Here is a 6,594-nt window from a genome sequence, read left to right as displayed (position 1 = left end):
TCTCTCTCTCTCTCGCTTTTTAAGAGAACGATTAGAATTTAAAAGTTAAAGTTTGTGATGTAGATTTTTAGAACGATTTTAGAAGAGATCTAGGAAGTAATAATTGTACGTTGTTGATGATTAATGACTAGTTTTGATAAGTACTAGATTTTGATAAGTAGATGCTAGGTATTGACACGTGAGTATGTAACATCATACTACTCTTCACAAGGTTGATAAAGAGATCTGTATCAATTTGGCTCAGTGATGAAGTTCTAATAAAATCTTTCGTTAAAAGTGTATCTAGTATCTAGTATCTCTAAAACAATTAGTGGATTGTTTGTTCACCTATAAAGATAACAAAATATACAAAATAACTTATAATTCTTATTTGTACTCACAAAAATTCATGGTGAATATTAACAATCATACGAAATATAGACAATTCTTTATGCGATTCAATTCATTAAATTCAGTAAAGTATCGCAAAAATTCTCTATTCGAATGACAATGGCCAGTGATGAGTAAAATCATGTTACACAATCGTTGATATCATGCGATCGGAAGCGAATTTTCACGATTGTTCGTGGAAAATGACACGTTTCGAGGGAATGCAACAAGTTCCAGCTGTTGGAGATCGAGAGGAAAATATCTGAATGGAAACGATTATTCGAATCGGGAAAATTGATTCGCGCGAAATCTGTCACGATACGTGTGTGTCACGCGTGAATGAGTAATGGTCGTATACACCGTTTTCTTTTGACAAACGCGAATAACATTCTGGAGGAAATGTTTTATCTCTACGATACTGATATACAGATTACGATCGAGACCAGGTTCATATCTCGAGCACGACTTAGATTAGAAACAATTTTCTTAGTTTATTAGAATATTGCATGTAGAAAATTTTCTTTGTTGTTCGTTCTTTTTTTTTTTATATTCTTTTTACAATTTTACTTCGTTTGAACAATGTTCTTCGACGTTTTCTTTGAATTTAAACGAATTTGAATTTTGAATTGTTGATAAAATTTGTTTGAATATTTTTCGTTACTATTATTTTCTTTTATTTGATGCATCGATGCATGATCTTTTATTTTAATTAATTTCAATTATTTTATTATTGTTTATTATTGTACTTTTTGCTAATACTCACCAAAGTCAATTTTATCTTATCGCTATAATCAGTAGAAAAATTCTTTTAAACATTGTCTATTCAATCCTATTCAAGATATCTATTTAATTATCATTACTTCTACGATTAATTTCAAAATTCAACAATTCTTGTAAAATTATTATTGACTTTCACACTTTTTCATGTCACTACCATTATTTTATCTTATCAATATTTAATATCACGTATATCCAAATAACAATATTCTCACTTGCAACAAATTCTTATCTTTTCCCAAACAAAACTATTTCCAACGAATTCATTCAATGAATTCTTCCTCATTGTCTCCAATTGTACAATTGCACAATTTCATATGCAACAACATCACGAATCGTATGAAGTCAGATAGAAACTACGCTAACCAGAACCGAAGGAATATCATGAATAATTTTATCTATCTATTCGAGGTATCCTCGAAGGAACTCGATGTATAAAGGAGGAAAAGCAGAGACCGGTTTCCTACGTAATGACATAAGGACAATGTGACGTCACTTGGCTACCTTCGCTGACAAAGTTCAGGTTGGCGCGATGACTCGTTTCTAACCTTCGATTCATAGTACTGTGCTAATCCTATATATTCGTTTCAACAGGAAATTCGAAATTTTCTGCAACTCCAATCTAAAGTTTTGAAGTTCTTTTGTTGCCTCTTTTACAAGAGTTTATTCTAGTTTTTTCTTTTCTAACATTGTTGAATGAATGAATTCGTTTCTTTTCGATCTTTTCAATGTTGAACGAACAAATGTGTATATTTATTAGTTGATGTATGCATGTACTGATAGCTAATAAATGGATTTATGATAAATGTTTTTGTGTAATTGATATTGCTTGAATATATTGGCTGATTATAGTGTATACATTAATTTCAAGTTTTTTATTGTGATTTGGATGTGATTCATGAAGATATCTAAACATTTTTCATAGGGAAATTTAAAGATAAATTAAAAATGATTGACCTTTCATATTCCTGATACAGAATTCGAAGCTACATTCAAACTGCATTCAATACTTGCCTATAACTTGATAACAAGATTCATAGACAAATTTCATATAACATTTTTCATATATTTTTAAATAATTACAAATAATAATAAAATTGTAACAAGAATCTAAAAACAAAGGAACAATTATTAAATTTCGAATGATGATAGAACAATTTGGACTTCTCATTCTTAAGTCGATATTAATGTTAAAGCATCGAATGTTAATATTGACTATCTACTTTTTAAACAAAATTTCCTAAGAAGATACAGTTTGAAAGTGCAAGATAAGATAATTTTATTCTACAAAAATATCATTTATTTTATTTCCTTTAATAACAGACTAATGAAACAATACGTAATTTTTATTATGAAATTATATATTTTTATATGATAGAAATATATATCAATAGACAATATATATTTCTATCATAAAAATATTCCAAAAATATTCCTCCTCTTTTATTAAGAAATATATCTCAGAAAAAGAAAATAGAAAGTTTGATATTATAAAAAAAAAAAAAAATGACACAATATGTTACATACTACATAACATACAATTAAAAATAATTTATCTGTAAAATTGTTCTATAAATCTATCCAAAAAATATCTCCTCAATTTCCAAATTTATTTTTCAATGAAACTTCACTTATATCTATAACTACAAAAATTCCAAACAATATGGTCAATCCAATTCCAATAAAGATTTTCTCTATTAAGATTCGCATTTTTTTTCATAATTAAACAACAAAGATAAGACTGATAATAACACCTTGGCCGAACGACGGTCATTGAAATCGCGAAGAAGACGATTTAAGAAAACGATTTTGTGCTTAAGCAATCTAGAAACACGATAACGATAATTATCTATCCCGATAAATATAAGTGCGAGAAAGTTTATCTCCAAGGTTCGCAACGTGTTAAGAATCTCACGCTCTTAATTACGTTTCATTGATTTTTATTAAAAATTAATCGATGCATGCACCGATTAATTGGAGGAAGCTTGTCGAATCGAAATTTCGTAAAACCACGTGTTTTCCGTATAAAATAAAAATAAAACGACGTTAATAAGAAAAAAAGATACGATCAAATATTTCTGATAATAAAATTCCCAGCATATTTATAGGATTTAATTAGGAATTTTTAAAACTATAATCAATTATTAGTCATTATCAAATTATTAGATAATAAATTTTTTTATACGATACTATTAAGATAGATGATAAATGAAATGGAATTTTGCAAGCAAATTTTACAAATTTTACGTAAACGAGTGAAACATTGCATAAAATTTAGAAGACATGATCTTATAATTTTTTATCGAATCACAAATGCGACATCGTTCATATTGCAAGAAGATGTTATTCTTTCATAAAATGACAGAATTGTCATTTCACATGTATGTCCAACTCTATGTTATGATTGTCTTTGTTTGATTATACAATATAGGATAATTGAATAACCTGTCAAAGGAAGTTTATCGTGTGAAAGGGATGAATGGTGGAATTTCGATAAAATTGTGAAACGATCCTTTTGTTGCTTACTAGTTGAATGAAATGAAAAAAAAAGAATATGGGAAACCATGCAAATCGATATTTGTACAAGCATTTCTTGCTTAATTTTTAATCAATAAAAATAAGAGGGAAAAATAATATTTATAATTCTTATTAAAAAAAAAACGAATAACTATTAGAATTGTGTTGTTGGCGTGATGAAAAATTTATCGTTATTTCGATTATTTCATCGAAAAAGAAACACGTGCGAAGTTTTTCGGATATTTCGATCGAAACAATCTAATGTCAAACATCTATTTTTATTCAAATTACAGCGACGCGAAGGAAAACTAGGCTAACCGATTGTTGCAAGTAGTAAGAGTCAGGAACGTAGGCAGTGGAATCATACTTACTTCAATCAGACGCATCATGATAGATTTCATTCTTTATAACCCCCTTGCCAATTTCCTTGTTAAAAAATTATTTTACTTGCAACAATTTTTTTCAATATAACGATGAAATTCGCACAAATTTCGATCAAATATAATTAAAATAAATTATTATTTTTATTATTATTTATTTTTTTATACATGTACTTAACTTTTTCAGATATTATTAATTATAACGTGTCTTTATAATCTCAAAAAATATATTTCGAAAATAAGTATTAAATATTCCTCCCTCTTATATATTTTAAAAACACGATTAATTTTAATCTCAACAAGACAACAAAAATTATAAAATCTTGTCGTGACAAGCTTCCCTCCATATTTAGACCGTATAAACATAATCCAGGAAGAAATGCTATTGCCCCTGATACCGCTAATTTATTCAATAATTATTATAGTACTATACGACAGTGATACGTCACTCGACACGTACGACGTAATACTTTGTACTACGAACGTAATTGACACGAATTTATGTTCCTGGCAACGTGCCAAGTCAAACAAGCATGATCGAACACACTTTCGCGACACGACGTTGTAGTAGAAAATTTTAGAGGCGCCAGGTATATTCTTACGTGTATAGAGATTGCTATCGTAATCCAGAATGGAATTAATTATTCGAGGAAATAACGGTCGCTTATTATTCTACGTAATGGAGATCGTCGATCTTTTTTTATAAATAATTGTGAAACAAGGATATTATAGAATTTTTGTGAAATTATGGGGTATTTTTTGTATTTTAGATAATAGAATAAAATAAAGAATTAAAAATCTAAAATAAAAGTAAGATAAATAATTGTATAATTAGTGATTCATCGATCATATAGATAAAAATGTCATCTATCTATTCAAAGAAATAGAACTTGGAATACTAAGTACCAATTAATATCCAATCAGATTATCTATATAGATATTGTCCAGAAGAAAAAGTTAACACGATACACGATCTACAATTATTGACAAATCCTGGAGAAAACAAAGTTATAATATAATATTATCTATCTAATTGAGAAAATCTTCATACAAAAAGACTTGTTCTCGAAAGATTAAAAATATATTATTAGATAAACTTATAATCTAACCTACTAAAAAACCTCACTGATCAAAATCAATCAACCATCCAAAAATTATCCAAAAATCTTCAAAAATAAATAAATAAATCATTCAAACCAATCAAACAAAAAAAAAACTTACAGATTCTTTGTTTGTTCCGATTTTTCAAAGGGTCGATCGAGGGAAAAAAATCGATTCGGTATCGGGCAAGGTGCCAACTAATCGATTCTCTCTCGGCTCTCTTTCTCTCGTTGACGGATCATACTAGGAAATGGTAAATAATGTATGTGCCTCGACACGGAAATACACACGGCTTAGGATAGCGAATGTTGGCCTTCGTCGTGGCCGATCCGCAGGCAGGACACGATCCGACCGTCATCGGAATATTAATGATCGTTTCCATAGATATTCTCATCGTCGCTCCATACCACCGATCGTTCGCTCTTTTACGTACCCTCACTGTCTGCTGCTTGAGAAAAAGAGAGAAAAAGAAAGAGTGAGAAAGAGAGAGAGAGAAGAGAGGAGAAAGATTTCGAGATGCATGTATGCTGAGATGAGATATGATCGAATCGATTAGCTTAATTAACGACACTCTGAAAATATTCGTGAATGGAAGTTTATATGAAGTTTTGATTAGTCATCGAGTCGCAGATGGTTGTACGTGCTTTCTTTTTTGAAATATTTCGATTCGTGGGTGGTTTTAATTTTAGGAAATTAGAATCGATTTAAGGAGAAATTTTATCAGGGAAGATCGTGTTCTCTAAATTGAATTGTAATAGAAAAATTATAATTTCGAGGTAATTGGGATTGGAATGAGTTTTATTAATTAATTTTATGTTATTTTTATACATTTACGATTAAATTTTGAAACCGAAACGGAAAAAATTTTACTAAGAAAAAAATATAATTATACGTTTAACAGATGATTCATAATGAAAGATTATAATTCTATGGAATGAGATTTTACAGAATTAGAAAGAATTTTACTGTGATTTTAATTTCATTAAGAAAAAAAAAAATTGTTTTCCGAACTGAAAAAAGTTAAATGCTTCTGTTTTAATCTGCGTTTCTCTATTAGGAAGAGGAAAAAACTTAACACAAAATTTGCTTCCTGAATCCTAATCGCATTCATCTAATACTTGGCTACGCATACCAATTAAAAAATCTCATCAGAATTCTACTTTCAGTATTAAAATTGAACAATCGATTCTTCGGAGAGTTCAAGGAAGACATGTTCTCGCTTGTAACGGACACCTTATCTTACTTCCATCGCGACAAAAAGAAATAGAAATGTATCATTACGTATGCATTGCTCGTTTGATCTTGAATACCGTTTAATACGTGCAATATCATCATTGATGGAACAAAGGATAATTTACGATATGATAATTTGAATAATAGAAATAGTATCACAAATCGGAAGTAGTATCTCTCATCGTGAATGTGATACGTCATGATATTCAGTATCATT

The 6,594-nt window shown here is 29.0% G+C and overlaps 1 protein-coding gene across 7 annotated transcripts in view; it reads left to right on the top strand.

Moving 5' to 3' along the window:
• The window catches only part of LOC102671973 (matrix metalloproteinase-14), a 45,817-nt gene that overhangs the window by 5,384 nt on the left and 33,839 nt on the right, over positions 1-6,594 (top strand). The gene's annotated exons all lie outside the window — the stretch shown is intronic.

This window comes from Apis dorsata, unplaced genomic scaffold (assembly GCF_000469605.1).
Source record: "Apis dorsata unplaced genomic scaffold, Apis dorsata 1.3 scaffold_67, whole genome shotgun sequence".
NCBI lineage: Eukaryota > Metazoa > Arthropoda > Insecta > Hymenoptera > Apidae > Apis > Apis dorsata.
Note: the sequence above shows the minus strand (reverse complement) of the source record. Positions and strands in the feature narration are given on the sequence as shown.